General features: G+C 42.6%; 10 non-coding genes across 10 annotated transcripts; all 10 read left to right on the top strand.

Moving 5' to 3' along the window:
* The first annotated feature begins 2,446 nt into the window (after positions 1-2,446).
* On the top strand, positions 2,447-2,586 carry LOC147679276 (U4 spliceosomal RNA). The gene has a single exon (XR_015301778.1). It is a non-coding gene; the product is annotated as a U4 spliceosomal RNA (small nuclear RNA).
* A 1,931-nt stretch (positions 2,587-4,517) lies between these two features.
* Positions 4,518-4,657, top strand: LOC147679275 (U4 spliceosomal RNA). Its single transcript, XR_015301708.1, has one exon. It is a non-coding gene; the product is annotated as a U4 spliceosomal RNA (small nuclear RNA).
* A 1,929-nt stretch (positions 4,658-6,586) lies between these two features.
* Positions 6,587-6,726, top strand: LOC147679274 (U4 spliceosomal RNA). The gene has a single exon (XR_015301665.1). It is a non-coding gene; the product is annotated as a U4 spliceosomal RNA (small nuclear RNA).
* Positions 6,727-8,656: 1,930 nt separating this feature from the next.
* On the top strand, positions 8,657-8,796 carry LOC147679273 (U4 spliceosomal RNA). Its single transcript, XR_015301775.1, has one exon. It is a non-coding gene; the product is annotated as a U4 spliceosomal RNA (small nuclear RNA).
* A 1,931-nt stretch (positions 8,797-10,727) lies between these two features.
* LOC147679272 (U4 spliceosomal RNA) lies at positions 10,728-10,867 on the top strand. The gene has a single exon (XR_015301774.1). It is a non-coding gene; the product is annotated as a U4 spliceosomal RNA (small nuclear RNA).
* Positions 10,868-12,798: 1,931 nt separating this feature from the next.
* On the top strand, positions 12,799-12,938 carry LOC147679271 (U4 spliceosomal RNA). The gene has a single exon (XR_015301733.1). It is a non-coding gene; the product is annotated as a U4 spliceosomal RNA (small nuclear RNA).
* A 1,931-nt stretch (positions 12,939-14,869) lies between these two features.
* LOC147679270 (U4 spliceosomal RNA) lies at positions 14,870-15,009 on the top strand. Its single transcript, XR_015301812.1, has one exon. It is a non-coding gene; the product is annotated as a U4 spliceosomal RNA (small nuclear RNA).
* Positions 15,010-16,939: 1,930 nt separating this feature from the next.
* On the top strand, positions 16,940-17,079 carry LOC147679269 (U4 spliceosomal RNA). The gene has a single exon (XR_015301712.1). It is a non-coding gene; the product is annotated as a U4 spliceosomal RNA (small nuclear RNA).
* Positions 17,080-19,009: 1,930 nt separating this feature from the next.
* LOC147679268 (U4 spliceosomal RNA) lies at positions 19,010-19,149 on the top strand. The gene has a single exon (XR_015301789.1). It is a non-coding gene; the product is annotated as a U4 spliceosomal RNA (small nuclear RNA).
* Positions 19,150-21,080: 1,931 nt separating this feature from the next.
* Positions 21,081-21,220, top strand: LOC147679267 (U4 spliceosomal RNA). Its single transcript, XR_015301822.1, has one exon. It is a non-coding gene; the product is annotated as a U4 spliceosomal RNA (small nuclear RNA).
* Positions 21,221-22,763: the final 1,543 nt, after the last annotated feature.

Here is a 22,763-nt window from a genome sequence, read left to right as displayed (position 1 = left end):
GGATTTTTTCTCCTTGATCAGTTTTCATAATTCTTGTATTTCTTCCTCTTTGTTCTCACCTTCGATCCCCGGATTCGCTCGGGTAGTTGATGGCCAGAGTACGGGCTTTGTTTCTGCTCTCTGAGTTGACTCGCAGTCCGTTGCAGGGCTGGGCTCTTTCGAGGTCTCATCTCCCATTCAAATGTACACAAACCACCTAGAAAGTTTATTTCTGGGAGCAAAGGCGTTTGTTATCAGTAGGAAAATGCGGAGAGGGTTCATACAGATTGTATGGAGTGCTTGAAACAGAACAAGAACTGACAAAGCTGTTGTTTTTGTCATTTAACATTATGTAAAGTGTATTTTTAATGCTCTTTGTGTCACTGAGTAATTGATGTTACCCAGCTGTATGACAGGGGCGTAGCTTCCATTGTTGCAGCAGGTGCAGTGGCACTGGCGCCCACAGACCTGCGGGACCCACTGAACCCCGATTATTGCGGTATTTTATATTTCAAACATGAATAAGGGGTCCTATTTCCTTCCTTGCCCTAGGGCCCATTTTTTCACCTGAGAGCCATGAAAGGCTGCGTGGATCCTCCCTGATTTGAATCGGTGACAATGAGGTCACCAAAGAGCTCTTGCGTGGCTGCATCAGCCCAACTGGGCTACATGATCCGGGAAAATTTGTATGCTGCATGCCGACGGAGACACACAACGTACACACATCCATTTACAGGGCACATATAAAAATCTGTATTGTGGCACAGATGCGGCGTAAATGTTGCGGCCCTTTTACAATGTGACGCATCTAGGGAGATGCGTCACATTATAAAGCCCTGCATCACATTATACCTGCGTCAGGCATAATGTATGCAGGGTAGGCGTTTCCACGAAAAAAAGCCTTGTAGAACTCATGCACTGAAATCTACAAGATTTCACTGCGTCACTTTACGCCTTCACTGCGGCAAAATCCCTACGCCTGCACAGACCAAGCGTTTGGAATGACTCATGGCTTTTTGCTTCACTTTCATGATCAACTTCAGCAATGCGTCACTTTTGTGCCAACACATGTGTCAGAATTTCTGATGCATCTGTTAATCCTTGCACCATGGAGCACTGTATTGTAAATACAGCACATCCATAGTGGCATAAGGACATTCAGCACTGACGCAAGGAAAAGTATGCATCTATGCAGATGTGTCAGATCCTTGTGAATCTTCCCCTAGAATGTTTTGAAAACCAGGAAACCAGTATATTGTACCCCCTAAAGCTAAAAATGAAATGCAGCAAATGCAACTATGTAGTGCAATGAAATGGCAGACTTGCAGTATGGAAAATGGAAAAATGTAGCTATGATTTATTTTCCTTTAAATTATTGCTGTTCCTCCTCTAGTAAACATTTGAAGACAGTGGGCCCTATGAGGATGCTATTATGAATTCGTGCTTCTTATATTTTCCACAACCCATGGCTAGCAGCCTAGATCTCATCTTTGTGTGAAGGGATATCTGTCTGAGCATCAACAGCCTGATTCATGTACAATCCGTTTTGCGTGTCCCTAATAGCGAATCATAGCGACTCGCTATTGAGGACACGCAAAACGGCATTCATGTAGGAATTGCTAATAAAATAGCGATTCCTACATGTTCATTATTTGCGAGTAGCAATTTGCTACTCGCAAATACTCCCCATTCATTCCTATGGGCCAAGAGGCCCATAGGAATGAATGGGGAGTATCCCTTATTTGCGAGTAGCAATTTGCTACTCGCAAATGAGATAGCGACAGAAAGGGTGCCAGGGGTGTCCAAAGGACGCCCTGTAGCACCCCTAAAATGCACATTTGGACAGGTGTTGCGCACACACATGTCCAAAGGACATGTGTGTGTGCAACATGCAACTTAGAAAAATGCTTTTAAAAGCATTTTTCTGAGTTTCTGCTATTTACCGACAGGTCTGACCTCTCGGTAAATAGCGGCCCCAAAAGTGCTAAATCGCAATTTCAGGATGTGTCATGAATAGCATTTGAGGAATCTCTAATAGAGATTCCTTAAATGCTATTCCTCGCATATTTGCGACTTCTTAAATAGCGATTTTTGCATTTGGTATCATGAATACCAAATGCAAAAATCGCACTCGCAAAGGGCCAGATTCTCAGAATCTGGCCCTTTTGCGAGCGCTATTGCCTACATGAATCAGGCTGTATATCCATACCTAGGGAGGGTGCTGCTTACCTGAAGAGCTATTTAGCATAAAATTTCCCAGAATTCTCTGCGTGTGGCTAGCGACGGTTTGGGGCAGAGAGCTGATGGAAATTAGTAAAACAACGCCAACATATGTCTTACATTGCCTGTCAGAAGCAGTGGAGGTGTAGTTATGCATAAATAGATAAAATCTTTTGAAAAGGGTTCATGTTCTTTGTAACATGAGGTACTAGGGTGAGTGGGCATGAAATTCACACTATAATTGGTTAGCTTTGCGCAGTGGCAGTATCGTAGCCAATGAGGTTTGACCGAGGCACGATTATTGCTTATTGAAAACTTTACCCAATACCCCGACATGGAGACTTGAAATATAGTTGAAATGACAATTTTTGATAGTCTCTTCGGAGACTGGAGAATATGTAATAAAAAAATAAGATAGTTTATTTTTCAATGCGATTTACTTGCATAATTGTTATCTGTGACAAGGAGAAAACTGTGACTTTATTTGGCTTCAGTTTACACTTTACGTTCTTTTTGTTTTCTCAGCTTTTTAAATACGGCAGTAAGTTAGGGATTTTTTCTCCTTGATCAGTTTTCATAATTCTTGTATTTCTTCCTCTTTGTTCTCACCTTCGATCCCCGGATTCGCTCGGGTAGTTGATGGCCAGAGTACGGGCTTTGTTTCCGCTCTCTGAGTTGACTAGCAGTCCGTTGCAGGGCTGGGCTCTTTCGAGGTCTCATCTCCCATTCAAATGTACACAAACCACCTAGAAAGTTTATTTCTGGGAGCAAAGGCGTTTGTTATCAGTAGGAAAATGCGGAGAGGGTTCATACAGATTGTATGGAGTGCTTGAAACAGAACAAGAACTGACAAAGCTGTTGTTTTTGTCATTTAACATTATGTAAAGTGTATTTTTTAATGCTCTTTGTGTCACTGAGTAATTGATGTTACCCAGCTGTATGACAGGGGCGTAGCTTCCATTGTTGTAGCAGGTGCAGTGGCACTGGCGCCCACAGACCTGCGGGACCCACTGAACCCCGATTATTGCGGTATTTTATATTTCAAACATGAATAAGGGGTCCTATTTCCTTCCATGCCCTAGGGCCCATTTTTTCACCTGAGAGCCATGAAAGGCTGCGTGGATCCTCCCTGATTTGAATCGGTGACAATGAGGTCACGCAAAGAGCTCTTGCGTGGCTGCATCAGCCCAACTGGGCTACATGATCCGGGAAAATTTGTATGCTGCATGCCGACTGAGACACACAACGTACACACAGCCATTTACAGGGCACATATAAAAATCTGTATTGTGGCGCAGCTGCGGCGTAAATGTTGCGGCCCTTTTACAATATGACGCATCTAGGGAGATGCGTCACATTATAAAGCCCTGCATCACATTATACCTGCGTCAGGCATAATGTATGCAGGGTGGGCGTTTCCACGAAAAAAAGCCTTGTAGAACTCCCGCACTGAAATCTACAAGATTTCACTGCGTCACTTTACGCCTTCACTGCGGCAAAATCCCTACGCCTGCACAGACCAAGCGTTTGGAATGACTCATGGCTTTTTGCTTCACTTTCATGATCAACTTCAGCAATGCGTCACTTTTGTGCCAACACATGTGTCAGAATTTCTGATGCATCTGTTAATCCTTGCACCATGGAGCACTGTATTGTAAATACAGCACATCCATAGTGGCACAAGGACATTCAGCACTGACGCAAGGAAAAGTATGCATCTATGCAGATGTGTCATATCCTTGTGAATCTTCCCCTAGAATGTTTTGAAAACCAGGAAACCAGTATATTGTACCCCCTAAAGCTAAAAATGAAATGCAGCAAATGCAACTATGTAGTGCAATGAAATGGCAGACTTGCAGTATGGAAAATGGAAAAATGTAGCTATGATTTATTTTCCTTTAAATTATTGCTGTTCCTCCTCTAGTAAACATTTGAAGACAGTGGGCCCTATGAGGATGCTATTATGAATTTGTGCTTCTTATATTTTCCACAACCCATGGCTAGCAGCCTAGATCTCATCTTTGTGTGAAGGGATATCTGTCTGAGCATCAAATCCATACCTAGGGAGGGTGCAGCTTACCTGAAGAGCAATTTAGCATACAATTTCCCAGAATTCTCTGCGTGTGGCTAGCGACGGTTTGGGGCAGAGAGCTGATGGAAATTAGTAAAACAACGCCAACATATGTCTTACATTGCCTGTCAGAAGCAGTGGAGGTGTAGTTATGCATAAATAGATAAAATCTTTTGAAAAGGGTTCATGTTCTTTGTAACATGAGGTTCTAGGGCGAGTGGGCATGAAATTCACACTATAATTGGTTAGCTTTGCGCAGTGGCAGTATCGTAGCCAATGAGGTTTAACCGAGGCGCGATTATTGCTTATTGAAAACTTTACCCAATACCCTGTCATGGAGACTTGAAATATAGTTGAAATGACAATTTTTGACAGTCTCTTCAGAGACTGGAGAATATGTAATAAAAAAATAAGATAGTTTATTTTTCAATGCGATTTACTTGCATAATTGTTATCTGTGACAAGGAGAAAACTGTGACTTTATTTGGCTTCAGTTTACTCTTTACGTTCTTTTTGTTTTCTCTGCTTTTTAAATACGGCAGTAACTTATGCATTTTTTCTCCTTGATCAGTTTTCATAATTCTTGTATTTCTTCCTCTTTGTTCTCACCTTCGATCCCCGGATTCGCTCGGGTAGTTGATGGCCAGAGTACGGGCTTTGTTTCTGCTCTCTGAGTTGACTCGCAGTCCGTTGCAGGGCTGGGCTCTTTCGAGGTCTCATCTCCCATTCAAATGTACACAAACCACCTAGAAAGTTTATTTCTGGGAGCAAAGGCGTTTGTTATCAGTAGGAAAATGCGGAGAGGGTTCATACAGATTGTATGGAGTGCTTGAAACAGAACAAGAACTGACAAAGCTGTTGTTTTTGTCATTTAACATTATGTAAAGTGTATTTTTAATGCTCTTTGTGTCACTGAGTAATTGATGTTACCCAGCTGTATGACAGGGGCGTAGCTTCCATTGTTGCAGCAGGTGCAGTGGCACTGGCGCCCACAGACCTGCGGGACTCACTGAACCCCGATTATTGCGGTATTTTATATTTCAAACATGAATAAGGGGTCCTATTTCCTTCCTTGCCCTAGGGCCCATTTTTTCACCTGAGAGCCATGAAAGGCTGCGTGGATCCTCCCTGATTTGAATCGGTGACAATGAGGTCACCAAAGAGCTCTTGCGTGGCTGCATCAGCCCAACTGGGCTACATGATCCGGGAAAATTTGTATGCTGCATGCCGACGGAGACACACAACGTACACACATCCATTTACAGGGCACATATAAAAATCTGTATTGTGGCACAGCTGCGGCGTAAATGTTGCGGCCCTTTTACAATGTGACGCATCTAGGGAGATGCGTCACATTATAAAGCCCTGCATCACATTATACCTGCGTCAGGCATAATGTATGCAGGGTGGGCGTTTCCACGAAAAAAAGCCTTGTAGAACTCATGCACTGAAATCTGCAAGATTTCACTGCGTCACTTTACGCCTTCACTGCGGCAAAATCCCTACGCCTGCACAGACCAAGCGTTTGGAATGATTCATGGCTTTTTGCTTCACTTTCATGATCAACTTCAGCAATGCGTCACTTTTGTGCCAACACATGTGTCAGAATTTCTGATGCATCTGTTAATCCTTGCACCATGGAGCACTGTATTGTAAATACAGCACATCCATAGTGGCACAAGGACATTCAGCACTGACGCAAGGAAAAATATGCATCTATGCAGATGCGTCAGATCCTTGTGAATCTTCCCCTAGAATGTTTTGAAAACCAGGAAACCAGTATATTGTACCCCCTAAAGCTAAAAATGAAATGCAGCAAATGCAACTATGTAGTGCAATGAAATGGCAGACTTGCATTATGGAAAATGGAAAAATGTAGCTATGATTTATTTTCCTTTAAATTATTGCTGTTCCTCCTCTAGTAAACATTTGAAGACAGTGGGCCCTATGAGGATGCTATTATGAATTTGTGCTTCTTATATTTTCCACAACCCATGGCTAGCAGCCTAGATCTTATCTTTGTGTGAAGGGATATCTGTCTGAGCATCAAATCCATGCCTAGGGAGGGGGCTGCTTACCTGAAGAGCTATTTAGCATACAATTTCCCAGAATTCTCTGCGTGTGGCTAGCGACGGTTTGGGGCAGAGAGCTGATGGAAATTAGTAAAACAACGCCAACATATGTCTTACATTGCCTGTCAGAAGCAGTGGGGGTGTAGTTATTCATAAATAGATAAAATCTTTTGAAAAGGGTTCATGTTCTTCGTAACATGAGGTACTAGGGCGAGTGGGCATGAAATTCACACTATAATTGGTTAGCTTTGCGCAGTGGCAGTATCGTAGCCAATGAGGTTTAACCGAGGCGCGATTATTGCTTATTGAAAACTTTACCCAATACCCCGTCATGGAGACTTGAAATATAGTTGAAATGACAATTTTTGACAGTCTCTTCGGAGACTGGAGAATATGTAATAAAAAAATAAGATAGTTTATTTTTCAATGCGATTTATTTGCTTAATTGTTAACTGTGACAAGGAGAAAACTGTGACTTTATTTGGCTTCAGTTTACTCTTTACGTTCTTTTTGGTTTCTTGGCTTTTTAAATACGGCAGTAACTTATGGATTTTTTCTCCTTGATCAGTTATCATAATTCTTGTATTTCTTCCTCTTTGTTCTCACCTTCGATCCCCGGATTCGCTCGGGTAGTTGATGGCCAGAGTACGGGCTTTGTTTCTGCTCTCTGAGTTGACTCGCAGTCTGTTGCAGGGCTGGGCTCTTTCGAGGTACCATCTCCCATTCAAATGTACACAAACCACCTAGAAAGTTTATTTCTGGGAGCAAAGGTGTTTGTTATCAGTAGGAAAATGCGGAGAGGGTTCATACAGATTGTATGGAGTGCTTGAAACAGAACAAGAACTGACAAAGCTGTTGTTTTTGTCATTTAACATTATGTAAAGTGTATTTTTAATGCTCTTTGTGTCACTGAGTAATTGATGTTACCCAGCTGTATGACAGGGGCGTAGCTTCCATTGTTGCAGCAGGTGCAGTGGCACTGGCGCCCACAGACCTGCGGGACTCACTGAACCCCGATTATTGCGGTATTTTATATTTCAAACATGAACAAGGGGTCCTATTTCCTTCCTTGCCCTAGGGCCAATTTTTTCACCTGAGAGCCATGAAAGGCTGCGTGGATCCTCCATGATTTGAATCGGTGACAATGAGGTCACGCAAAGATCTCTTGCGTGGCTGCATCAGCCCAACTGGGCTACATGATCCGGGAAAATTTGTATGCTGCATGCCGACGGAGACACACAACGTACACACAGCCATTTACAGGGCACATATAAAAATCTGTATTGTGGCGCAGCTGCGGCGTAAATGTTGCGGCCCTTTTACAATGTGACGCATCTAGGGAGATGCGTCACATTATAAAGCCCTGCATCACATTATACCTGCGTCAGGCATAATGTATGCAGGGTGGGCGTTTCCACGAAAAAAAGCCTTGTAGAACTCACGCACTAAAATCTACAAGATTTCACTGCGTCACTTTATGCCTTCACTGCGGCAAAATCCATACGCCTGCACAGACCAAGCGTTTGGAATGACTCATGGCTTTTTGCTTCACTTTCATGATCAACTTCAGCAATGCGTCACGTTTGTGCCAACACATGTGTCAGAATTTCTGATGCATCTGTTAATCCTTGCACCATGGAGCACTGTATTGTAAATACAGCACATCCATAGTGGCACAAGGACATTCAGCACTGACGCAAGGAAAAATATGCATCTATGCAGATGCGTCAGATCCTTGTGAATCTTCCCCTAGAATGTTTTGAAAACCAGGAAACTAGTATATTGTACCCCCTAAAGCTAAAAATGAAATGCAGCAAATGCAACTATGTAGTGCAATGAAATGGCAGACTTGCAGTATGGAAAATGGAAAAATGTAGCTATGATTTATTTTCCTTTAAATTATTGCTGTTCCTCCTCTAGTAAACATTTGAAGACAGTGGGCCCTATGAGGATGCTATTATGAATTTGTGCTTCTTATATTTTCCACAACCCATGGCTAGCAGCCTAGATCTCATCTTTGTGTGAAGGGATATCTGTCTGAGCATCAAATCCATACCTAGGGAGGGTGCTGCTTACCTGAAGAGCTATTTAGCATACAATTTCCCAGAATTCTCTGCGTGTGGCTAGCGACGGTTTGGGGCAGAGAGCTGATGGAAATTAGTAAAACAACGCCAACATATGTCTTACATTGCCTGTCAGAAGCAGTGGAGGTGTAGTTATGCATAAATAGATAAAATCTTTTGAAAAGGGTTCATGTTCTTTGTAACATGAGGTACTAGGGCGAGTGGGCATGAAATTCACACTATAATTGGTTAGCTTTGCGCAGTGGCAGTATCGTAGCCAATGAGGTTTAACCGAGGGGCGATTATTGCTTATTGAAAACTTTACCCAATACCCCGTCATGGAGACTTGAAATATAGTTGAAATGACAATTTTTGACAGTCTCTTCAGAGACTGGAGAACATGTAATAAAAAAATAAGATAGTTTATTTTTCAATGCGATTTACTTGCATAATTGTTATCTGTGACAAGGAGAAAACTGTGACTTTATTTGGCTTCAGTTTACTCTTTACGTTCTTTTTGTTTTCTCAGCTTTTTAAATACGGCAGTAACTTAGGGATTTTTTCTCCTTGATCAGTTTTCATAATTCTTGTATTTCTTCCTCTTTGTTCTCACCTTCGATCCCCGGATTCGCTCGGGTAGTTGATGGCCAGAGCACGGGCTTTGCTTCCGCTCTCTGAGTTGACTAGCAGTCCGTTGCAGGGCTGGGCTCTTTCGAGGTCTCATCTCCCATTCAAATGTACACAAACCACCTAGAAAGTTTATTTCTGGGAGCAAAGGCGTTTGTTATCAGTAGGAAAATGCGGAGAGGGTTCATACAGATTGTATGGAGTACTTGAAACAGAACAAGAACTGACAAAGCTGTTGTTTTTGTCATTTAACATTATGTAAAGTGTATTTTTTAATGCTCTTTGTGTCACTGAGTAATTGATGTTACCCAGCTGTATGACAGGGGCGTAGCTTCCATTGTTGCAGCAGGTGCAGTGGCACTGGCGCCCACAGACCTGCGGGACCCACTGAACCCCGATTATTGCGGTATTTTATATTTCAAACATGAATAAGGGGTCCTATTTCCTTGCTTGCCCTAGGGCCCATTTTTTCACCTGAGAGCCATGAAAGGCTGCGTGGATCCTCCCTGATTTGAATCGGTGACAATGAGGTCACGCAAAGAGCTCTTGCGTGGCTGCATCAGCCCAACTGGGCTACATGATCCGGGAAAATTTGTATGCTGCATGCCGACTGAGACACACAACGTACACACAGCCATTTACAGGGCACATATAAAAATCTGTATTGTGGCGCAGCTGCGGCGTAAATGTTACGGCCCTTTTACAATGTGACGCATCTAGGGAGATGCGTCACATTATAAAGCCCTGCATCACATTATACCTGCGTCAGGCATAATGTATGCAGGGTGGGCGTTTCCACGAAAAAAAGCCTTGTAGAACTCCCGCACTGAAATCTACAAGATTTCACTGCGTCACTTTACGCCTTCACTGCGGCAAAATCCCTACGCCTGCACAGACCAAGCGTTTGGAATGACTCATGGCTTTTTGCTTCACTTTCATGATCAACTTCAGCAATGCGTCACTTTTGTGCCAACACATGTGTCAGAATTTCTGATGCATCTGTTAATCCTTGCACCATGGAGCACTGTATTGTAAATACAGCACATCCATAGTGGCACAAGGACATTCAGCACTGACGCAAGGAAAAGTATGCATCTATGCAGATGTGTCAGATCCTTGTGAATCTTCCCCTAGAATGTTTTGAAAACCAGGAAACCAGTATATTGTACCCCCTAAAGCTAAAAATGAAATGCAGCAAATGCAACTATGTTGTGCAATGAAATGGCAGACTTCCAGTATGGAAAATGGAAAAATGTAGCTATGATTTATTTTCCTTTAAATTATTGCTGTTCCTCCTCTAGTAAACATTTGAAGACAGTGGGCCCTATGAGGATGCTATTATGAATTTGTGCTTCTTATATTTTCCACAACCCATGGCTAGCAGCCTAGATCTCATCTTTGTGTGAAGGGATATCTGTCTGAGCATCAAATCCATACCTAGGGAGGGTGCTGCTTACCTGAAGAGCTATTTAGCATACAATTTCCCAGAATTCTCTGCGTGTGGCTAGCGACGGTTTGGGGCAGAGAGCTGATGGAAATTAGTAAAACAACGCCAACATATGTCTTACATTGCCTGTCAGAAGCAGTGGAGGTGTAGTTATGCATAAATAGATAAAATCTTTTGAAAAGGGTTCATGTTCTTTGTAACATGAGGTACTAGGGCGAGTGGGCATGAAATTCACACTATAATTGGTTAGCTTTGCGCAGTGGCAGTATCGTAGCCAATGAGGTTTAACCGAGGGGCGATTATTGCTTATTGAAAACTTTACCCAATACCCCGTCATGGAGACTTGAAATATAGTTGAAATGACAATTTTTGACAGTCTCTTCAGAGACTGGAGAACATGTAATAAAAAAATAAGATAGTTTATTTTTCAATGCGATTTACTTGCATAATTGTTATCTGTGACAAGGAGAAAACTGTGACTTTATTTGGCTTCAGTTTACTCTTTACGTTCTTTTTGTTTTCTCAGCTTTTTAAATACGGCAGTAACTTAGGGATTTTTTCTCCTTGATCAGTTTTCATAATTCTTGTATTTCTTCCTCTTTGTTCTCACCTTCGATCCCCGGATTCGCTCGGGTAGTTGATGGCCAGAGCACGGGCTTTGCTTCCGCTCTCTGAGTTGACTAGCAGTCCGTTGCAGGGCTGGGCTCTTTCGAGGTCTCATCTCCCATTCAAATGTACACAAACCACCTAGAAAGTTTATTTCTGGGAGCAAAGGCGTTTGTTATCAGTAGGAAAATGCGGAGAGGGTTCATACAGATTGTATGGAGTACTTGAAACAGAACAAGAACTGACAAAGCTGTTGTTTTTGTCATTTAACATTATGTAAAGTGTATTTTTTAATGCTCTTTGTGTCACTGAGTAATTGATGTTACCCAGCTGTATGACAGGGGCGTAGCTTCCATTGTTGCAGCAGGTGCAGTGGCACTGGCGCCCACAGACCTGCGGGACCCACTGAACCCCGATTATTGCGGTATTTTATATTTCAAACATGAATAAGGGGTCCTATTTCCTTGCTTGCCCTAGGGCCCATTTTTTCACCTGAGAGCCATGAAAGGCTGCGTGGATCCTCCCTGATTTGAATCGGTGACAATGAGGTCACGCAAAGAGCTCTTGCGTGGCTGCATCAGCCCAACTGGGCTACATGATCCGGGAAAATTTGTATGCTGCATGCCGACTGAGACACACAACGTACACACAGCCATTTACAGGGCACATATAAAAATCTGTATTGTGGCGCAGCTGCGGCGTAAATGTTACGGCCCTTTTACAATGTGACGCATCTAGGGAGATGCGTCACATTATAAAGCCCTGCATCACATTATACCTGCGTCAGGCATAATGTATGCAGGGTGGGCGTTTCCACGAAAAAAAGCCTTGTAGAACTCCCGCACTGAAATCTACAAGATTTCACTGCGTCACTTTACGCCTTCACTGCGGCAAAATCCCTACGCCTGCACAGACCAAGCGTTTGGAATGACTCATGGCTTTTTGCTTCACTTTCATGATCAACTTCAGCAATGCGTCACTTTTGTGCCAACACATGTGTCAGAATTTCTGATGCATCTGTTAATCCTTGCACCATGGAGCACTGTATTGTAAATACAGCACATCCATAGTGGCACAAGGACATTCAGCACTGACGCAAGGAAAAGTATGCATCTATGCAGATGTGTCAGATCCTTGTGAATCTTCCCCTAGAATGTTTTGAAAACCAGGAAACCAGTATATTGTACCCCCTAAAGCTAAAAATGAAATGCAGCAAATGCAACTATGTTGTGCAATGAAATGGCAGACTTCCAGTATGGAAAATGGAAAAATGTAGCTATGATTTATTTTCCTTTAAATTATTGCTGTTCCTCCTCTAGTAAACATTTGAAGACAGTGGGCCCTATGAGGATGCTATTATGAATTTGTACTTCTTATATTTTCCACAACCCATGGCTAGCAGCTTAGATCTCATCTTTGTGTGAAGGGATATCTGTCTGAGCATCAAATCCATACCTAGGGAGGGTGCCGCTTACCTGAAGAGCTATTTAGCATACAATTTCCCAGAATTCTCTGCGTGTGGCTAGCGACGGTTTGGGGCAGAGAGCTGATGGAAATTAGTAAAACAACGCCAACATATGTCTTACATTGCCTGTCAGAAGCAGTGGAGGTGTAGTTATGCATAAATAGATAAAATCTTTTGAAAAGGGTTCATGTTCTTTGTAACATGAGGTACTAGGGCGAGTGGGCATGAAATTCACACTATAATTGGTTAGCTTTGCGCAGTGACAGTATCGTAGCCAATGAGGTTTAACCGAGGCGCGATTATTGCTTATTGAAAACTTTACCCAATACCCCGTCATGGAGACTTGAAATATAGTTGAAATGACAATTTTTGACAGTCTCTTCAGAGACTGGAGAATATGTAATAAAAAAATAAGATAGTTTATTTTTCAATGCGATTTACTTGCATAATTGTTATCTGTGACAAGGAGAAAACTGTGACTTTATTTGGCTTCAGTTTACTCTTTACGTTCTTTTTGTTTTCTCGGCTTTTTAAATACGGCAGTAACTTATGGATTTTTTCTCCTTGATCAGTTTTCATAATTCTTGTATTTCTTCCTCTTTATTCTCACCTTCGATCCCCGGATTCGCTCGGGTAGTTGATGGCCAGAGTACGGGCTTTGTTTCCGCTCTCTGAGTTGACTCGCAGTCCGTTGCAGGGCTGGGCTCTTTCGAGGTCTCATCTCCCATTCAAATGTACACAAACCACCTAGAAAGTTTATTTCTGGGAGCAAAGGCGTTTGTTATCAGTAGGAAAATGCGGAGAGGGTTCATACAGATTGTATGGAGTGCTTGAAACAGAACAAGAACTGACAAAGCTGTTGTTTTTGTCATTTAACATTATGTAAAGTGTATTTTTTAATGCTCTTTGTGTCACTGAGTAATTGATGTTACCCAGCTGTATGACAGGGGCGTAGCTTCCATTGTTGCAGCAGGTGCAGTGGCACTGGCGCCCACAGACCTGCCGGACCCACTGAACCCCGATTATTGCGGTATTTTATATTTCAAACATGAATAAGGGGTCCTATTTCCTTCCTTGCCCTAGGGCCCATTTTTTCACCTGAGAGCCATGAAAGGCTGCGTGGATCCTCCCTGATTTGAATCGGTGACAATGAGGTCACGCAAAGAGCTCTTGCGTGGCTGCATCAGCCCAACTGGGCTACATGATCCGGGAAAATTTGTATGCTGCATGCCGACGGAGACACACAACGTACACACAGCCATTTACAGGGCACATATAAAAATCTGTATTGTGGCGCAGCTGCGGCGTAAATGTTGCGGCCCTTTTACAATGTGACGCATCTAGGGAGATGCGTCACATTATAAAGCCCTGCATCACATTATACCTGCGTCAGGCATAATGTATGCAGGGTGGGCGTTTCCACGAAAAAAAGCCTTGTAGAACTCACGCACTGAAATCTACAAGATTTCACAGCGTCACTTTACGCCTTCACTGCGGCAAAATCCCTACGCCTGCACAGACCAAGCGTTTGGAATGACTCATGGCTTTTTGCTTCACTTTTATGATCAACTTCAGCAATGCGTCACTTTTGTGCCAACACATGTGTCAGAATTTTGGATGCATCTGTTAATCCTTGCACCATGGAGCACTGTATTGTAAATACAGCACATCCATAGTGGCACAAGGACATTCAGCACTGACGCAAGGAAAAGTATGCATCTATGCAGATGCGTTAGATCCTTGTGAATCTTCCCCTAGAATGTTTTGAAAACCAGGGAACCAGTATATTGTACCCCCTAAAGCTAAAAATGAAATGCAGCAAATGCAACTATATAGTGCAATGAAATGGCAGACTTGCAGTATAGAAAATGGAAAAATGTAGCTATGATTTATTTTCCTTTAAATTATTGCTGTTCCTCCTCTAGTATACAATTGAAGACAGTGGGCCCTATGAGGATGCTATTATGAATTTGTGCTTCTTATATTTTCCACAACCCATGGCTAGCAGCCTAGATCTCATCTTTGTGTGAAGGGATATCTGTCTGAGCATCAAATCCATAACTAGGGAGGGTGCTGCTTACCTGAAGAGCTATTTAGCATACAATTTCCCAGAATTCTCTGCGTGTGGCTAGCGACAGTTTGGGGCAGAGAGCTGATGGAAATTAGTAAAACAACGCCAACATATGTCTTACATTGCCTGTCAGAAGCAGTGGAGGTGTAGTTATGCATAAACAGATAAAATCTTTTGAAAAGGGTTCATGTTCTTTGTAACATGAGGTACTAGGGCGAGTGGGCATGAAATTCACACTATACTTGGTTAGCTTTGCGCAGTGGCAGTATCGTAGCCAATGAAGTTTAACCGAGGCGCGATTATTGCTTATTGAAAACTTTACGCAATACCCCGTCATGGAGACTTGAAATATAGTTGAAATGACAATTTTTGACAGTCTCTTCGGAGACTGGAGAATATGTAATAAAAAAATAAGATAGTTTATTTTTCAATGTGATTTACTTGCATAATTGTTATCTGTGACAAGGAGAAAACTGTGACTTTATTTGGCTTCAGTTTACTCTTTACGTTCTTTTTGTTTTCTCAGCTTTTTAAATACGGCAGTAACTTAGGGATTTTTTCTCCTTGATCAGTTTTCATAATTCTTGTATTTCTTCCTCTTTGTTCTCACCTTCGATCCCCGGATTCGCTCGGGTAGTTGATGGCCAGAGTACGGGCTTTGTTTCCGCTCTCTGAGTTGACTCGCAGTCCGTTGCAGAGCTGGGCTCTTTCGAGGTCTCATCTCCCATTCAAATGTACACAAACCACCTAGAAAGTTTATTTCTGGGAGCAAAGGCGTTTGTTATCAGTAGGAAAATGCGGAGAGGGTTCATACAGATTGTATGGAGTGCTTGAAACAGAACAAGAACTGACAAAGCTGTTGTTTTTGTCATTTAACATTATGTAAAGTGTATTTTTAATGCTCTTTTTGTCACTGAGTAATTGATGTTACCCAGCTGTATGACAGGGGCGTAGCTTCCATTGTTGCAGCAGGTGCAGTGGCACTGGCGCCCACAGACCTGCGGGACCCACTGAACCCCGATTATTGCGGTATTTTATATTTCAAACATGAATAAGGGGTCCTATTTCCTTCCTTGCCCTAGGGCCCATTTTTTCACCTGAGAGCCATGAAAGGCTGCGTGGATCCTCCCTGATTTGAATCGGTGACAATGAGGTCACGCAAAGAGCTCTTGCGTGGCTGCATCAGCCCAACTGGGCTACATGATCCGGGAAAATTTGTATGCTGCATGCCGACGGAGACACACAACGTACACACAGCCATTTACAGGGCACATATAAAAATCTGTATTGTGGCGCAGCTGCGGCGTAAATGTTGCGGCCCTTTTACAATGTGACGCATCTAGGGAGATGCGTCACATTATAAAGCCCTGCATCACATTATACCTGCGTCAGGCATAATGTATGCAGGGTGGGCGTTTCCACGAAAAAAAGCCTTGTAGAAATCACGCACTGAAATCTACAAGATTTCACTGCGTCACTTTACGCCTCCACTGCGGCAAAATCCCTACGCCTGCACAGACCAAGCATTTGGAATGACTCATGGCTTTTTGCTTCACTTTCATGATCAACTTCAGCAATGCGTCACTTTTGTGCCAACACATGTGTCAGAATTTCTGATGCATCTGTTAATCCTTGCACCATGGAGCACTGTATTGTAAATACAGCACATCCATAGTGGCACAAGGACATTCAGCACTGACGCAAGGAAAAATATGCATCTATGCAGATGCGTCAGATCCTTGTGAATCTTCCCCTAGAATGTTTTGAAAACCAGGAAACCAGTATATTGTACCCCCTAAAGCTAAAAATGAAATGCAGCAAATGCAACTATGTAGTGCAATGAAATGGCAGACTTGCAGTATGGAAAATGGAAAAATGTAGCTATGATTTATTTTCCTTTAAATTATTGCTGTTCCTCCTCTAGTAAACATTTGAAGACAGTGGGCCCTATGAGGATGCTATTATGAATTTGTGCTTCTTATATTTTCCACAACCCATGGCTAGCAGCCTAGATCTCATCTTTGTGTGAAGGGATATCTGTCTGAGCATCAAATCCATACCTAGGGAGGGTGCTGCTTACCTGAAGAGCTATTTAGCATACAATTTCCCAGAATTCTCTGCGTGTGGCTAGCGACGGTTTGGGGCAGAGAGCTGATGGAAATTAGTAAAACAACGCCAACATATGTCTTACATTGCCTGTCAGAAGCAGTGGAGGTGTAGTTATGCATAAATAGATAAAATCTTTTGAAAAGGGTTCATGTTCTTTGTAACATGAGGTACTAGGGCGAGTGGGCATGAAATTCACACTATAATTGGTTAGCTTTGCGCAGTGGCAGTATTGTAGCCAATGAGGTTTAACCGAGGCGCGATTATTGCTTATTGAAAACTTTACCCAATACCCCGTCATGGAGACTTGAAATATAGTTGAAATGACAATTTTTGACAGTCTCTTCGGAGACTGGAGAATATGTAATAAAAAAATAAGATAGTTTATTTTTCAATGCGATTTACTTGCATAATTGTTATCTGTGACAAGGAGAAAACTGTGACTTTATTTGGCTTCAGTTTACTCTTTACGTTCTTTTTGTTTTCTCAGCTTTTTAAATACGGCAGTAACTTATGGATTTTTTCTCCTTGATCAGTTTTCATAATTCTTGTATTTCTTCCTCTTTGTTCTCACCTTCGATCCCCGGATTCGCTCGGGTAGTTGATGGCCAGAGTACAGGCTTTGTTTCCGCTCTCTGAGTTGACTCGCAGTCCGTTACAGAGCTGGGCTCTTTCGAGGTCTCATCTCCCATTCAAATGTACACAAACCACCTAGAAAGTTTATTTCTGGGAGCAAAGGCGTTTGTTATCAGTAGGAAAATGCGGAGAGGGTTCATACAGATTGTATGGAGTGCTTGAAACAGAACAAGAACTGACAAAGCTGTTGTTTTTGTCATTTAACATTATGTAAAGTGTATTTTTAATGCTCTTTTTGTCACTGAGTAATTGATGTTACCCAGCTGTATGACAGGGGCGTAGCTTCCATTGTTGCAGCAGGTGCAGTGGCACTGGCGCCCACAGACCTGCGGGACCCACTGAACCCCGATTATTGCGGTATTTTATATTTCAAACATGAATAAGGGGTCCTATTTCCTTCCTTGCCCTAGGGCCCATTTTTTCACCTGAGAGCCATGAAAGGCTGCGTGGATCCTCCCTGATTTGAATCGGTGACAATGAGGTCACGCAAAGAGCTCTTGCGTGGCTGCATCAGCCCAACTGGGCTACATGATCCGGGAAAATTTGTATGCTGCATGCCGACGGAGACACACAACGTACACACAGCCATTTACAGGGCACATATAAAAATCTGTATTGTGGCGCAGCTGCGGCGTAAATGTTGCGGCCCTTTTACAATGTGACGCATCTAGGGAGATGCGTCACATTATAAAGCCCTGCATCACATTATACCTGCGTCAGGCATAATGTATGCAGGGTGGGCGTTTCCACGAAAAAAAGCCTTGTAGAAATCACGCACTGAAATCTACAAGATTTCACTGCGTCACTTTACGCCTTCACTGCGGCAAAATCCCTACGCCTGCACAGACCAAGCGTTTAGAATGACTCATGGCTTTTTGCTTCACTTTCATGATCAACTTCAGCAATGCGTCACTTTTGTGCCAACACATGTGTCAGAATTTTTGATGCATCTGTTAATCCTTGCACCATGGAGCACTGTATTGTAAATACAGCACATCCATAGTGGCACAAGGACATTCAGCACTGACGCAAGGAAAAATATGCATCCATGCAGATGCGTCAGATCCTTGTGAATCTTCCCCTAGAATGTTTTGAAAACCAGGAAACCAGTATATTGTACCCCCTAAAGCTAAAAATGAAATGCAGCAAATGCAACTATGTAGTGCAATGAAATGGCAGACTTGCAGTATGGAAAATGGAAAAATGTAGCTATGATTTATTTTCCTTTAAATTATTGCTGTTCCTCCTCTAGTAAACATTTGAAGACAGTGGGCCCTATGAGGATGCTATTATGAATTTGTGCTTCTTATATTTTCCACAACCCATGGCTAGCAGCCTAGATCTTATATTTGTGTGAAGGGATATCTGTCTGAGCATCAAATCCATACCTAGGGAGGGTGCTGCTTACCTGAAGAGCTATTTAGCATACAATTTCCCAGAATTCTCTGCGTGTGGCTAGCGACGGTTTGGGGCAGAGAGCTGATGGAAATTAGTAAAACAACGCCAACATATGTCTTACATTGCCTGTCAGAAGCAGTGGAGGTGTAGTTATGCATAAATAGATAAAATCTTTTGAAAAGGGTTCATGTTCTTTGTAACATGAGGTACTAGGGCGAGTGGGCATGAAATTCACACTATAATTGGTTAGCTTTGCGCAGTGGCAGTATTGTAGCCAATGAGGTTTAACCGAGGCGCGATTATTGTTTATTGAAAACTTTACCCAATACCCCGTCATGGAGACTTGAAATATAGTTGAAATGACAATTTTTGACAGTCTCTTCGGAGACTGGAGAATATGTAATAAAAAAATAAGATAGTTTATTTTTCAATGCGATTTACTTGCATAATTGTTATCTGTGACAAGGAGAAAACTGTGACTTTATTTGGCTTCAGTTTACTCTTTACGTTCTTTTTGTTTTCTCAGCTTTTTAAATACGGCAGTAACGTAGGGATTTTTTCTCCTTGATCAGTTTTCATAATTCTTGTATTCCTTCCTCTTTGTTCTCACCTTCGATCCCCGGATTCGCTCGGGTAGTTGATGGCCAGAGTACGGGCTTTGTTTCCGCTCTCTGAGTTGACTCGCAGTCCGTTGCAGAGCTGGGCTCTTTCGAGGTCTCATCTCCCATTCAAATGTACACAAACCACCTAGAAAGTTTATTTCTGGGAGCAAAGGCGTTTGTTATCAGTAGGAAAATGCGGAGAGGGTTCATACAGATTGTATGGAGTGCTTGAAACAGAACAAGAACTGACAAAGCTGTTGTTTTTGTCATTTAACATTATGTAAAGTGTATTTTTAATGCTCTTTTTGTCACTGAGTAATTGATGTTACCCAGCTGTATGACAGGGGCGTAGCTTCCATTGTTGCAGCAGGTGCAGTGGCACTGGCGCCCACAGACCTGCGGGACCCACTGAACCCCGATTATTGCGGTATTTTATATTTCAAACATGAATAAGGGGTCCTATTTCCTTCCTTGCCCTAGGGCCCAGTTTTTTCACCTGAGAGCCATGAAAGGCTGCGTGGATCCTCCCTGATTTGAATCGGTGACAATGAGGTCACGCAAAGAGCTCTTGCGTGGCTGCATCAGCCCAACTGGGCTACATGATCCGGGAAAATTTGTATGCTGCATGCCGACGGAGACACACAACGTACACACAGCCATTTACAGGGCACATATAAAAATCTGTATTGTGGCGCAGCTGCGGCGTAAATGTTGCGGCCCTTTTACAATGTGACGCATCTAGGGAGATGCGTCACATTATAAAGCCCTGCATCACATTAGACCTGCGTCAGGCATAATGTATGCAGGGTGGGCGTTTCCACGAAAAAAAGCCTTGTAGAACTCACGCACTGAAATCTACAAGATTTCACTGCGTCACTTTACGCCTTCACTGCGGCAAAATCCCTACGCCTGCACAGACCAAGCGTTTGGAATGACTCATGGCTTTTTGCTTCACTTTCATGATCAACTTCAGCAATGCGTCACTTTTGTGCCAACACATGTGTCAGAATTTCTGATGCATCTGTTAATCCTTGCACCATGGAGCACTGTATTGTAAATACAGCACATCCATAGTGGCACAAGGACATTCAGCACTGACGCAAGGAAAAATATGCATCTATGCAGATGCGTCAGATCCTTGTGAATCTTCCCCTAGAATGTTTTGAAAACCAGGAAACCAGTATATTGTACCCCCTAAAGCTAAAAATGAAATGCAGCAAATGCAACTATGTAGTGCAATGAAATGGCAGACTTGCAGTATGGAAAATGGAAAAATGTAGCTATGATTTATTTTCCTTTAAATTATTGCTGTTCCTCCTCTAGTAAACATTTGAAGACAGTGGGCCCTATGAGGATGCTATTATGAATTTGTGCTTCTTATATTTTCCACAACCCATGGCTAGCAGCCTAGATCTCATCTTTGTGTGAAGGGATATCTGTCTGAGCATCAAATCCATACCTAGGGAGGGTGCTGCTTACCTGAAGAGCTATTCAGCATACAATTTACCAGAATTCTCTGCGTGCGGCTAGCGACGGTGTGGGGCAGAGAGCTGATGGAAATTAGTAAAACAACGCCAACATATGTCTTACATTGCCTGTCAGAAGCAGTGGAGGTGTAGTTATGCATAAACAGATAGAATCTTTTGAAAAGGGTTCACGTTCTTTGTAACATGAGGTACTAGGGCGAGTGGGCATGAAATTCACACTATAATTGGTTAGCTTTGCGCAGTGGCAGTATCGTAGCCAATGAGGTTTAACCATGGCGCGATTATTGCTTATTGAAAACTTTACCCAATACCCCGTCATGGAGACTTGAAATATAGTTGAAATGACAATTTTTGACAGTCTCTTCGGAGACTGGAGAATATGTAATAAAAAAATAAGATAGTTTATTTTTCAATGCGATTTACTTGCATAATTGTTATCTGTGACAAGGAGAAAACTGTGACTTTATTTGGCTTCAGTTTACTCTTTACGTTCTTTTTGTTTTCTCAGCTTTTTAAATACGGCAGTAACTTAGGGATTTTTTCTCCTTGATCAGTTTTCATAATTCTTGTATTTCTTCCTCTTTGTTCTCACCTTCGATCCCCGGATTCGCTCGGGTAGTTGATGGCCAGAGTACGGGCTTTGTTTCCGCTCTCTGAGTTGACTCGCAGTCCGTTGCAGAGCTGGGCTCTTTCGTGGTCTCATCTCCCATTCAAATGTACACAAACCACCTAGAAAGTTTATTTCTGGGAGCAAAGGCGTTTGTTATCAGTAGGAAAATGCGGAGAGGGTTCATACAGATTGTATGGAGTACTTGAAACAGAACAAGAACTGACAAAGCTGTTGTTTCTGTCATTTAACATTATGTAAAGTGTATTTTTAATGCTCTTTTTGTCACTGAGTAATTGATGTTACCCAGCTGTATGACAGGGGCGTAGCTTCCATTGTTGCAGCAGGTGCAGTGGCACTGGTGCCCACAGACCTGCGGGACCCACTGAACCCCGATTATTGCGGTATTTTATATTTCAAACATGAATAAGGGGTCCTATTTCCTTCCTTGCCCTAGGGCCCATTTTTTCACCTGAGAGCCATGAAAGGCTGCGTGGATCCTCCCTGATTTGAATCGGTGACAATGAGGTCACGCAAAGAGCTCTTGCGTGGCTGCATCAGCCCAACTGGGCTACATGATCCGGGAAAATTTGTATGCTGCATGCCGACGGAGACACACAACGTACACACAGCCATTTACAGGGCACATATAAAAATCTGTATTGTGGCGCAGCTGCGGCGTAAATGTTGCGGCCCTTTTACAATGTGACGCATCTAGGGAGATGCATCACATTATGAAGCACTGCATCACATTATACCTGCGTCAGGCATAATGTATGCAGGGTGGGCGTTTCCACGAAAAAAAGCCTTGTAGAAATCACGCACTGAAATCTACAAGATTTCACTGCGTCACTTTACGCCTTCACTGCGGCAAAATCCCTACGCCTGCACAGACCAAGCGTTTGGAATGACTCATGGCTTTTTGCTTCACTTTCATGATCAACTTCAGCAATGCGTCACTTTTGTGCCAACACATGTGTCAGAATTTCTGATGCATCTGTTAATCCTTGCACCATGGAGCACTGTATTGTAAATACAGCACATCCATAGTGGCACAAGGACATTCAGCACTGACGCAAGGAAAAATATGCATCTATGCAGATGCGTCAGATCCTTGTGAATCTTCCCCTAGAATGTTTTGAAAACCAGGAAACCAGTATATTGTACCCCCTAAAGCTAAAAATGAAATGCAGCAAATGCAACTATGTAGTGCAATGAAATGGCAGACTTGCAGTATGGAAAATGGAAAAATGTAGCTATGATTTATTTTCCTTTAAATTATTGCTGTTCCTCCTCTAGTAAACAT

This window comes from Lissotriton vulgaris, chromosome 11 (genome assembly GCF_964263255.1).
Source record: "Lissotriton vulgaris chromosome 11, aLisVul1.2, whole genome shotgun sequence".
NCBI classification, from domain to species: Eukaryota; Metazoa; Chordata; class Amphibia; order Caudata; family Salamandridae; genus Lissotriton; species Lissotriton vulgaris.
Note: the sequence above shows the minus strand (reverse complement) of the source record. Positions and strands in the feature narration are given on the sequence as shown.